The 12,790-nt window shown below is 37.9% G+C and overlaps 1 long non-coding RNA gene across 1 annotated transcript; it reads left to right on the top strand.

The window, feature by feature from the left end:
• The first annotated feature begins 10,202 nt into the window (after positions 1 to 10,202).
• On the top strand, positions 10,203 to 12,444 carry LOC115250706 (uncharacterized). Its single transcript, XR_003889276.1, has 4 exons — positions 10,203 to 10,630; positions 11,343 to 11,506; positions 11,885 to 11,947; positions 12,351 to 12,444. It is a non-coding gene; the product is annotated as an uncharacterized lncRNA (long non-coding RNA).
• Positions 12,445 to 12,790: the final 346 nt, after the last annotated feature.

The following is a 12,790-nucleotide window of genomic DNA, read 5'->3' on the forward strand; positions in this document are numbered from 1 at the left end:
ATTGGTTCTTCAAACCAGAGTCCCCCTGGATTCGATCCAACAACCTTCAGCAAAGGAAGAAAGCAGCTTAAACCACTGACCTATGAGTCACACAGACCCACGGCAAAGAGGTCATATATGGTTTAAAAAAGCCATGATTAAATATTCTTCACAAATATGTTTTTCTTCACATGCTGTGAAATATGGAATTTGTGTTGACACAGAAATCACATCCACAGATGATATTGAATTATGACTTTTTTGAACCATATATGACCTCTTTGCAGTGGAGAGCGTGACTGCATAGGTCAGTGGTTAAGCAGCTGACTTTCTTGTGGAACGTTGTTGGTTCGAATCCAGGCGGGACTTTGATTTGAAGAATCAATATTCTACACACATAAGTTTTTGGTTTTACCGTGGTGACTGTCATGCATTGCATCACAATTTTTAAGACCAAGTATCCTATTTAGAAATTACTGTATGGTGCGAAAGAGGATTGTATGACAGCTTATAAATCAGCACCCCTGTAACTATTCCAGCAATGAATCACAAACTAAAAGGGAAAAAGTTATATAATTGATTGTTAAAAAAACATATGTGTGAAGAATATTGGCTCTTCAAACCAGAGTCCGGCCTGGATTCGATCCAACAACCTCCAGCAAAAGAAGAGAGCAGCTTAAACCACTGAGCTATGAGGTCACACAGACCCACGGCAAAGAGGTCATATATGGTTTAAAAAAAGCCATGATTAAATATTCTTCACAAAGATGTTTTTCTTCACATGCTGTGAAAATATGGAATTTGTGTTGACACAGAAATCACATCCACAGATGATATTGAAATTATGACTTTTTTGAACCATATATGACCTCTTTGCAATGATCCACTGCGACTGCATAGGTCGGTGGTTTAAGCAGCTGACTTTCTTGTGGAAGGTTGTTGGTTCGAATCCAGGCGGGACTTTGGTTTAAATAATCAATTATCTTCACACACATGTTTTTGGTTTTACCGTGGTGACTGTCATGCATTGCATCACAATTTTTAGGACCAAGTATCCTATTTAGAAATTACTGTATGGTGGGAAGAGGATCGTATGACAGCTTATAAATCAGCACCCCTGTAACTATTCCAGCAATGAATCACAAACTAAAAAGGGAAAAAGTTATATAATTGATGTATAAAAAAACAAAAACATATGTGTGAAGAATATTTGTTCTTCAAACCAGAGTCCCGCCTGGATTCGATCCAACAACCTTCAGCAAAAGAAGAGAGCAGCTTAAACCACTGACCTATGAGGTCACACTGACCCACTGCAAAGAGGTCATATATGGTTTAAAAAAAGCCATGATTAAATATTCTTCACACAGATGTTTTTCTTCACATGCTGTGAAAATATGGAATTTGTGTTGATACAGAAATCACATCCACAGATGATATTGAAATTATGCCTTTTTTGAACCATATATGACCTCTTTGCAATGATCTAGCGAGACTGCATAGGTCAGTGGTTTAAGCAGCTGACTTCCTTGTGGAAAGTTGTTGGTTTGAATCCAGGCAGGACTTTGGTTTGAAGAATCAATATTCTTCACACACATGTTTTTGGTTTTACCGTGGTGACTGTCATGCATTGCATCACAATTTTTAAGACCAAGTATCCTATTTAGAAATTACTGTATGGTGCGAAAGAGGATTGTATGACAGCTTATAAATCAGCACCCCTGTAACTATTCCAGCAATGAATCACAAACTAAAAGGGAAAAAGTTATATAATTGATGTATAAAAAAAACATATGTGTGAAGAATATTGGCTCTTCAAACCAGAGCCCCGCCTGTATTCGATTCAACAACCTCCAGCAAAGGAAGAGAGCAGCTTAAACCACTGAGCTATGAGGTCACACAGACCCACGGCAAAGAGGTCATATATGGTTTAAAAAAAGCCATGATTAACTATTCTTCACACAGATGTTTTTCTTCACATGCTGTGAAAATATGGAATTTGTGTTGACACAGAAATCACATCCACAGATGATATTGAAATTATGCCTTTTTTGAACCATATATGACCTCTTTGCAATGATCTAGCGAGACTGCATAGGTCAGTGGTTTAAGCAGCTGACTTCCTTGTGGAACGTTGTTGGTTTGAATCCAGGCAGGACTTTGGTTTGAAGAATCAATATTCTTCACACACATGTTTTTGGTTTTACCGTGGTGACTGTCATGCATTGCATCACAATTTTTAGGACCAAGTATCCTATTTAGAAATTACTGTATGGTGGGAAAGAGGATCGTATGACAGCTTATAAATCAGCACCCCTGTAACTATTCCAGCAATGAATCACAAACTAAAAAGGGAAAAAGTTATATAATTGATGTATAAAAAAACAAAAACATGTGTGTGAAGAACATTGATTCTTAAACCAAAGTCCCGCCTGGATTCGAACCAACAACCTTCGGCAAAAAAAGTCAGGGGCTTAAACCACTGACCTATGAGGTCACACTGACCCACGGCAAAGAGGTCATATATGGTTTAAAAAAAGCCATGATTAAATATTCTTCACACAGATTTTTTTTTTTCACATGCTGTGAAAATATGGAATTTGTGTTGACACAGAAATTACATCCATAGATGATATTGAAATTATGACTTTTTTGAACCATATATGACCTCTTTGCAGTGGAGAAGAATGACTGCATAGGTCAGTGGTTTAAGCAGCTGACTTTCTTGTGGAACGTTGTTGGTTCGAATCCAGGCGGGACTTTGATTTGAAGAATCAATATTCTACACACACAAGTTTTTGGTTTTACCGTGGTGACTGTCATGCATTGCATCACAATTTTTAGGACCAAGTATCCTATTTAGAAATTACTGTATGGTGGGAAAGAGGATCGTATGACAGCTTATAAATCAGCACCCCTGTAACTATTCCAGCAATGAATCACAAACTAAAAAGGGAAAAAGTTATATAATTGATGTATAAAAAAACATATGTGTGAAGAATATTGGTTCTTCAAACCAGAGTCCCGCCTGGATTCGAACCAACAACCTTCAGCAAAAGAACTGAGCAGCTTAAACCACTGACCTATGAGGCCAGACTGACCCCCTGCAAAGAGGTCATATATGGTTTTAAAAAAGCCATGATTAAATATTCTTCACAGATTTTTTTTTTCACATGCTCTGAAAATATGGAATTTGTGTTGACACAGAAATCACATCCACAGATGATATTGAAATTATGCCTTTTTTGAACCATATATGACCTCTTTGCATTGGAGGAGCGTGACTGCATAGGTCAGTGGTTTAAGCTGCTGACTTTCTTGCGGAAGGTTGTTGGTTCGAATTCAGGCGGGGCTTTGGTTTGAAGAATCAATATTCTTCACACACATGTTTTTGGTTTTACCGTGGTGACTGTCATGCATTGCATCACAATTTTTAGGACCAAGTATCCTATTTAGAAATTACTGTATGGTGGGAAAGAGGATCGTATGACAGCTTATAAATCAGCACCCCTGTAACTATTCCAGCAATGAATCACAAACTAAAAAGGGAAAAAGTTATATAATTGATGTATAAAAAAACATATGTGTGAAGAATGTTGGTTCTTCAAACCAGAGTCCCGCCTGGATTCGATCCAACAACCTTCAGCAAAGGAAGAGAGCAGCTTAAACCACTGACCTATGAGGTCACACTGACCCAACGCAAAGAGGTCATATATGGTTTAAAAAAAGCCATGATTAAATATTCTTCACAAAGATGTTTTTCTTCACATGCTGTGAAAATATGGAATTTGTGTTGACACAGAAATCACATCCACAGATGATATTGAAATTATGACTTTTTTGAACCATATATGACCTCTTTGCAGTGGAGAAGCGTGACTGCATAGGTCAGTGGTTTAAGCAGCTGACTTTCTTGTGGAACGTTGTTGGTTCGAATCCAGGCGGGACTTTGATTTGAAGAATCAATATTCTACACACACAAGTTTTTGGTTTTACCGTGGTGACTGTCATGCATTGCATCACAATTTTTAAGACCAAGTATCCTATTTAGAAATTACTGTATGGTGCGAAAGAGGATTGTATGACAGCTTATAAATCAGCACCCCTGTAACTATTCCAGCAATGAATCACAAACTAAAAAGGGAAAAAGTTATATAATTGATGTATAAAAAAACATATGTGTGAAGAATATTGGCTCTTCAAACCAGAGTCCGGCCTGGATTCGATCCAACAACCTTCAGCAAAGGAAGAGAGCAGCTTAAACCACTGACCTATGAGGTCACACTGACCCACTGCAAAGAGGTCATATATGGTTTAAAAAAAGCCATGATTAAATATTCTTCACACAGATGTTTTTTCTTCACATGCTGTGAAAATATGGAATTTGTGTTGACACAGAAATCACATCCACAGATGATATTGAAATTATGCCTTTTTTGAACCATATATGACCTCTTTGCAATGTTCTAGTGTGACTGCATAGGTCAGTGGTTTAAGCAGCTGACTTTCTTGTGGAAGATTGTTGGTTCGAATCCAGGCGTCCCGATAATTGATTATTCAAGTTTTGGTTTGAAGAATCAATATTCTTCACACATATGTTTTTGGTTTTACCGTGGTGACTGTCATGCATTGCATCACAATTTTTGAGACCAAGTATCCTATTTAGAAATTACTGTATGGTGCGAAAGAGGATAGTATGACAGCTTATAAATCAGCACCCCTGTAACTATTCCAGCAATGAATCACAAACTAAAAAGGGAAAAGTTATATAATTGATTATAAAAAAACAAAAACATATGTGTGAAGAACATTGGTTCTTCAAACCAGAGTCCCACCTGGATTCGATCCAACAACCTTCAGCAAAGGAAGAGAGCAGCTTAAACCACTGACCTATGAGGTCACACTGACCCACCGCAAAGAGGTCATATATGGTTTAAAAAAAGCCATGATTAAATATTCTTCACAAAGATGTTTTTCTTCACATGCTGTGAAAATATGAAATTTGTGTTGACACAGAAATCACATCCACAGATGATATTGAAATTATGACTTTTTTGAACCATATATGACCTCTTTGCAGTGGAGAAGTGTGACTGCATAGGTCAGTGGTTTAAGCTGCTGACTTTCTTGCGGAAGGTTGTTGGTTCGAATCCAGGCGGGACTTTGGTTTGAAGAATCAATATTCTTCACACACACGTTTTTGGTTTTACCGTGGTGACTGTCATGCATTGCATCACAATTTTTAGGACCAAGTATCCTATTTAGAAATTACTGTATGGTGGGAAAGAGGATCGTATGACAGCTTATAAATCAGCACCCCTGTAACTATTCCAGCAATGAATGACAAACTAAAAAGGGAAAAAGTTATATACAGTGATTCCTCGCTATATCGCGTTTCATCTTTCGCGGCTTCGCTGCTTCGCGGATTTTTTTTGCGAGTCGTTCATTGCAGTTCTCAAATATAATCGAAGGTGGCATATCCGTTTATAAAAATCTTCTTGCTCAGAAAAGAAAGAGCGCCAACAACTCCCCATAACAATGTTCTTCTCTCGGAGAAAGACTCCTGCGCCTTCAGTAGAAACAGACGCTCCAGCGGAGCGGAGTCAGGACGCAGAGGCTCAGCTGGGACTGGGAAATACGCGAGTGACAATGTTTCCAACCTTGTATTACTAGATTAAAATTATTGTTTTAAACAAAGTTTGGTCTTTAAAACAGGTTTTGATGTTTGGTTTCATTCTACTGTTCAGTATTGCATTGTAAAATAATTTAAAAAAATAAAGTTGCTACTTCGCGGATTTCACTTTTCGCGTGTTACTTTTGGAACGTAACTCCCGCGATAAACGAGGGATCACTGTAATTGATGTATAAAAAAACAAAAACATGTGTGTGAAGAACATTGATTCTTAAAACCAAAGTCCCACCTGGATTCGAACCAACAACCTTCAGCAAAAAAAGTCAGCAGCTTAAACCACTGACCTATGAGGTCACACAGACCCACGGCAAAGAGGTCATATATGGTTTAAAAAAAGCCATGATTAAATATTCTTCACACAGATGTTTTTCTTCACATGCTGTGAAAATATGGAATTTGTGTTGACACAGAAATCACATCCACAGATGATATTGAAATTATGCCTTTTTTGAACCATATATGACCTCTTTGCAATGATCCATTGTGACTGCATAGGTCAGTGGTTAAAGCAGCTGACTTTCTTGCGGAAGGTTGTTGGTTCGAATCCAGGCGGGACTTTGGTTTGAATAATCAATTATCTTCACACACATGTCTTTGGTTTTACCGTGGTGACTGTCATGCATTGCATCACAATTTTTAGGACCAAGTATCCTATTTAGAAATTACTGTATGGTGGGAAAGAGGATCGTATGACAGCTTATAAATCAGCACCCCTGTAACTATTCCAGCAATGAATCACAAACTAAAAAGGGAAAAAGTTATATAATTGATGTATAACAAAAACATATGTGTGAAGAATATTGGTTCTTCAAACCAGAGTCCCGCCTGGATTCGATCCAATAACCTTCAACAAAGGAAGAGAGCAGCTTAAACCACTAACCTATGAGGTCACGCTGACCCGCCGCAAAGAGGTCATATATGATTTTTAAAAAGCCATGATTAAATATTCTTCACACAGATTTTTTTTTTCACATGCTGTGAAAATATGGAATTTGTGTTGACACAGAAATCACATCCAGAGATTATATTGAAATCATGCCTTTTTTTAACCATATATGACCTCTTTGCGATGGTCTAGTGTGACTGCATAGGTCAGTGATTTAAGCAGCTGACTTTCTTGCGTAATGTTGTTGGTTCGAATCCAGGTGGTACTTTGGTTTGAAGAATCAATATTATTCACACACATGTTTTTGGTTTTACCGTGGTGACTGTCATGCATTGCATCACAATTCTTAAGACCAAGTATCCTATTTAGAAATTACTGTATGGTGCGAAAGAGGATTGTATGACAGCTTATAAATCAGCACCCCTGTAACTATCCCAGCAATGAATCACAAAATAAAAAGGGAAAAAGTTATATAATTGATGTATAAAAACACAAAAACGTTTGTGAAGAATATTGATTCTTCAAACCAAAGTCCCGCCTGGATTCGAACCAACAACCTTCGGCAAAAAAGTCAGCTGCTTAAACCACTGACCTATGAGGTCACACTGACCCACGGCAAAGAGGTCATATATGGTTTAAAAAAAGCCATGATTAAATATTCTTCACACAGATTTTTTTTTTCACATGCTGTGAAAATATGGAATTTGTGTTGACACAGAAATCACATCCACAGATGATATTGAAATTATGCCTTTTTTGAACCATATATGACCTCTTTGCAATGTTCTAGTGTGACTGCATAGGTCAGTGGTTTAAGCAGCTGACTTTCTTGCGGAAGGTTGTTGGTTCGAATCCAGGTGGTACTTTAGTTTGAAGAATCAATATTCTTCACACACATGTTTTTGGTTTTACCGTGGTGACTGTCATGCATAGCATCTCAATTTTTAAGACCAAGTATCCTATTTAGAAATTACTGTATGGTGGGAAAGAGAATTGTATGACAGCTATAAATCAGCACCCCTGTAACTATTCCAGCAATGAATCACAAAATAAAAAGGGAAAAAGTTATATAATTGATGTATAAAAAACCAAAAACGTGTGTGAAGAATATTGATTCTTCAAACCAAAGTCCCGCCTGGATTCGAACCAACAACCTTCAGCAAAAGAAGTGAGCAGCTTAAACCACTGACCTATAAGGCCAGACTGACCCACTGCAAAGAGGTCATATATGGTTTAAAAAAAGCCATGATTAAATATTCTTCACACAGATTTTTTTTCACATGCTGTGAAAATATGGAATTTGTGTTGACACAGAAATCACATCCACAGATGATATTGAAATTATGCCTTTTTTGAACCATATATGACCTCTTTGCAATGATCTAGTCTGACTGCATAGGTCAGTGATTTAAGCAGCTGACTTTCTTGTGGAAGGTTGTTGGTTCGAATCCAGGCGGGACTTTGGTTTGAAGAACCAATATTCTTCACACACATGTTTTTGGTTTTACCGTGGTGACTGTCATGCATTGCATCGCAATTTTTAGGACCAAGTATCCTATTTAGAAATTACTGTATGGTGGGAAAGAGGATCGTATGACAGCTTATAAATCAGCACCCCTGTAACTATTCCAGCAATGAATCACAAACTAAAAAGGGAAAAAGTTATATAATTGATGTATAAAAAAACAAAAACATATGTGTGAAGAATATTGATTCTTCAAACCAGAGTCCAGCCTGGATTCGAACCAACAACCTTCGGCAAAGAAGTCAGCGGCTTAAACCACTGACCTATGAGGCCAGACTGGCCCACTGCAAAGAGGTCATATATGGTTTAAAAAAAGCCATGATTAAATATTCTTCACACAGATTTTTTTTTTCACATGCTGTGAAAATATGGAATTTGTGTTGACACAGAAATCACATCCACAGATGATATTGAAATTATGCCTTTTTTGAACCATATATGACCTCTTTGCAATGATCTAGTGTGACTGCATAGGTCAGTGGTTTAAGCAGCTGACTTTCTTGCGGAAGGTTGTTGGTTCGAATCCAGGTGGTACTTTAGTTTGAAGAATCAATATTCTTCACACACATGTTTTTGGTTTTACCGTGGTGACTGTCATGCATAGCATCTCAATTTTTAAGACCAAGTATCCTATTTAGAAATTACTGTATGGTGGGAAAGAGAATTGTATGACAGCTATAAATCAGCACCCCTGTAACTATTCCAGCAATGAATCACAAAATAAAAAGGGAAAAAGTTATATAATTGATGTATAAAAAAACCAAAAACGTGTGTGAAGAATATTGATTCTTCAAACCAAAGTCCCGCCTGGATTCGAACCAACAACCTTCAGCAAAAGAAGTGAGCAGCTTAAACCACTGACCTATAAGGCCAGACTGACCCACTGCAAAGAGGTCATATATGGTTTAAAAAAAGCCATGATTAAATATTCTTCACACAGATTTTTTTCACATGCTGTGAAAATATGGAATTTGTGTTGACACAGAAATCACATCCACAGATGATATTGAAATTATGCCTTTTTGAACCATATATGACCTCTTTGCAATGATCTAGTCTGACTGCATAGGTCAGTGGTTTAAGCAGCTGACTTTCTTGTGGAAGGTTGTTGGTTCGAATCCAGGCGGGACTTTGGTTTGAAGAACCAATATTCTTCACACACATGTTTTTGGTTTTACCGTGGTGACTGTCATGCATTGCATCGCAATTTTTAGGACCAAGTATCCTATTTAGAAATTACTGTATGGTGGGAAAGAGGATCGTATGACAGCTTATAAATCAGCACCCCTGTAACTATTCCAGCAATGAATCACAAACTAAAAAGGGAAAAAGTTATATAATTGATGTATAAAAAAACAAAAACATATGTGTGAAGAATATTGATTCTTCAAACCAGAGTCCAGCCTGGATTCGAACCAACAACCTTCGGCAAAGAAGTCAGCGGCTTAAACCACTGACCTATGAGGCCAGACTGGCCCACTGCAAAGAGGTCATATATGGTTTAAAAAAAGCCATGATTAAATATTCTTCACACAGATTTTTTTTCACATGCTGTGAAAATATGGAATTTGTGTTGACACAGAAATCACATCCACAGATGATATTGAAATTATGCCTTTTTTGGACCATATATGACCTCTTTGCAGTGGGTCAGTGTGGCTGCATAGGTCAGTGGTTTAAGCCGCTGACTTTGTTGCGAAAGGTTCTTCGTTCGAATCCAGGCGGGACTTTGGTTTGAAGAATCAATATTCTTTGCACACATGTTTTTTTATACATCAATTAAATAACTTTTTTCCTTTTTAGTTCGTGATTCATTGCTGGAATAGTTGCAGGGGTGCTGATTTATAAGCTGTCATACGATCCTCTTTCCCACCATACAGTAATTTCTAAATAGGCTACTTGGTCCTAAAAATTGTGATGCAATGCATGACAGTCACCACGGTAAAACCAAAAACGTGTTTGTGAAGAATATTGATTCTTCAAACCAAAGTCACACCTGGATTCGAAACAACAACCTTCCGCAAATAAGTCAGTGGCTTAAACCACTGACCTACACAGTCACTCTGACCCACTGCAGTCACACTTACCCACTGCAAAGAGGTCATACACTGTAAAAACGATAACTAGTAATTGTTGATTTAATTAAAGTTTTCAAATTAAACTGACTCAGAAATAAAGCTTTCCATTTACAACCTACAAAAACTTGTGTGCCCAACACATTTCTCTCATTGTTATCCTAACTAAGATTTTATAAGCAGCACAATAAAGATTATCAACTTTTGAGTAGATTTTTTGAGTTAAGTTGGGAACCAGTGGGAAACCCCATAGATGACTGATGTGCGCATGCGCACATGGCCTGAACAAGTTTGAATTCGTTGACGACCAAACGGACCTTCTACTGAACCTGAGCAGACCTGAGACGTGTGATGATGGTCAGTAGACATTTTCTGTACTGACCCCCCCCCAAGAAAAATTGACCAAACGTGGCCAAAGTAGTGCTTGGACATTTTCTGGACAGAAGCGGGAGCTGACGACCATTTTGCCCTAGCAGGTAAGCTACCCAGAAAGGCTTAACAGGCTTAAGTATGTTGTTAGCGTTTTCTACAAGCGCCTAACGACATTTCCAGCTCGTTCGACCCCCGCAAAAAGTAATGTTTGATACTGTTTAATGTTAATCACGTCTGAAATTCAGATACAGACTTTCATCACTAAATGACGGTATCTCATCTTTACTGCACGTCGGCCGTGGTAAAGCTTATTAGCTTATTACTCGTTTTGTAATCGGTTTTAATGTTATCCTTGTGTGGAGACATGGTGTTAACATGACCAACAAACTCCCGCCCATGTAAGCTACGCGGGTGCAGGCAGGCGTCCTCATGCACACGCTTTCATGGGTCGGGTTATGGCAGACATGTGCGCCAATTATACGACGCTGATGTCAGTAACTTGCATAAGCAAGTTACTGACATCAGCTAACGTTGTTTTTCTTTTGTTCAATAGACACCGTTTATCCGGTGCTGCACTGTTACTTTACAGTAATGTATAAAGCTAACTTGACAGTTTGACAGCTGGTGTGACACTGTCTAATGTCCTTAATTACTGTAAGTTAGCTGTTACATACAAATTAAAGTTGTGCTTCATGCTCTGTTATAAGATTGCTACATTTTCAGAGCTTTTTACATAATGGGGAAGGAGACAGAATATTTGAGGAATAATTGTGTGTTGTCGATGTCACATTACAGATAGTATTAATTTTTTCATAGTTATTGCTCTGGTCGATGAAATGAAGAAGAAACAAAAGAACATGACAGTCATCCAGCAGAAGATGGCGCTGACATTTTCCCTCAGGCGGAGAGAGGTCGTGGAGTGTCAACCTATGGTATCTGAGGTCCAGGAGAGATGGCCTGCACTGTTTTCCTCTGAGGAGGTAAGGCTGTCCTAGGCACAAGTTATTATACTAGATTGACTATAATTGAAGAAGTACAGTATTTGCTGGGGTAATGTATTGGCAAACTTTATTATACCTTGTGCTACCACTCCACTCAAGGCCCTCCAACACACTGCACCCACTACACCCACTCCAGAAATTTGCAATGCCAGTGTTTTGTTATGTTCTGTCCTCCCAAGGAGTGCATCACTTACTGCAACTGTAATGGGGGTCAAAATGGTCACATTTTTATTGAATTGTCAGTCCTCAAGGTCCATGTTTACAAATGCCATACTCTCTTGCCAGTGTTACATCGAAATCTGTGACTCATTAGATTCTTTGACCTTTCCTAATATTCTTACCCTGCTGAAACTGTAGCGGTCTAAGAAGGGAGCTCTTGGTGAGAAGATGGAAGACCTCCTGGATAAACTTGATGAACAGGTGAGTGAAGTGCTCCTTTGCCTGACATTTTTAGAAGAGTATGAATATACTTCTCTCATAAGAGAAACAGAAAAAGATGTTAGCTTCAGCAAAAACACATTAGTGGATGTGTGTCGGTAAAAATGAATGTCAGCAGTCATTGCTTTATGTTCTTATTTGTGTTTATGTTGGTATTTGATTTAACAGAATTTTAATTTGTAAAAGTGAAGTAAAATTGTTAACATGGTTGCAGTGTTGTTGTATTTTTTTTAAGTTTTACATGTTGCTGGGTCTGACCTGTCCTTTATCTTCATTACTATAAAAGAGTCCTGATTTTGCATTGTGTTTAAGTACATTATGTATATAATAATTATATATAGTATATAATAATTGAAATGCTTGTTTTGCACTGAATACTCTTTAGACATCCGCCTGCCCATTTTCCTCCGAGAAGATGCAACAAAGGTTTTCCTGAAGTGCTTGGTAAGTTCAGACAAAGTAATGCAAGTAAAACTAATTCCTAATTCCCATGAGATGTTTTAAAGGATGAGTTCATCCAGAATGGAAATATACACCTCCTCAGTGCAGTCCAGATAATTTTATGGTGAGGCTTGAAGTTGTCTATAACTCTCACTCCCTTTTTTCTGCTGAGAAGCAGCTGGGCATCGTTGGTGGGTGTTCCGTAGCAGAAAATGCTTTTGTACAAAACTCATCAAAAAAGTAGGTGAGTGAAAGCTACTGTGTCATTAAATAAATATATGGTGAGATTTTGTCATGAGATTTTGTCAAGATTTGTTGTCCACTTTACATGAAGCGCAGCACTGGTGTTTTACCTGTTAGTTCCCTGTTCGTTGATGGTAAAAT

The sequence above is a fragment of the Takifugu rubripes genome, chromosome 8, assembly GCF_901000725.2.
Source record: "Takifugu rubripes chromosome 8, fTakRub1.2, whole genome shotgun sequence".
NCBI classification, from domain to species: Eukaryota; Metazoa; Chordata; class Actinopteri; order Tetraodontiformes; family Tetraodontidae; genus Takifugu; species Takifugu rubripes.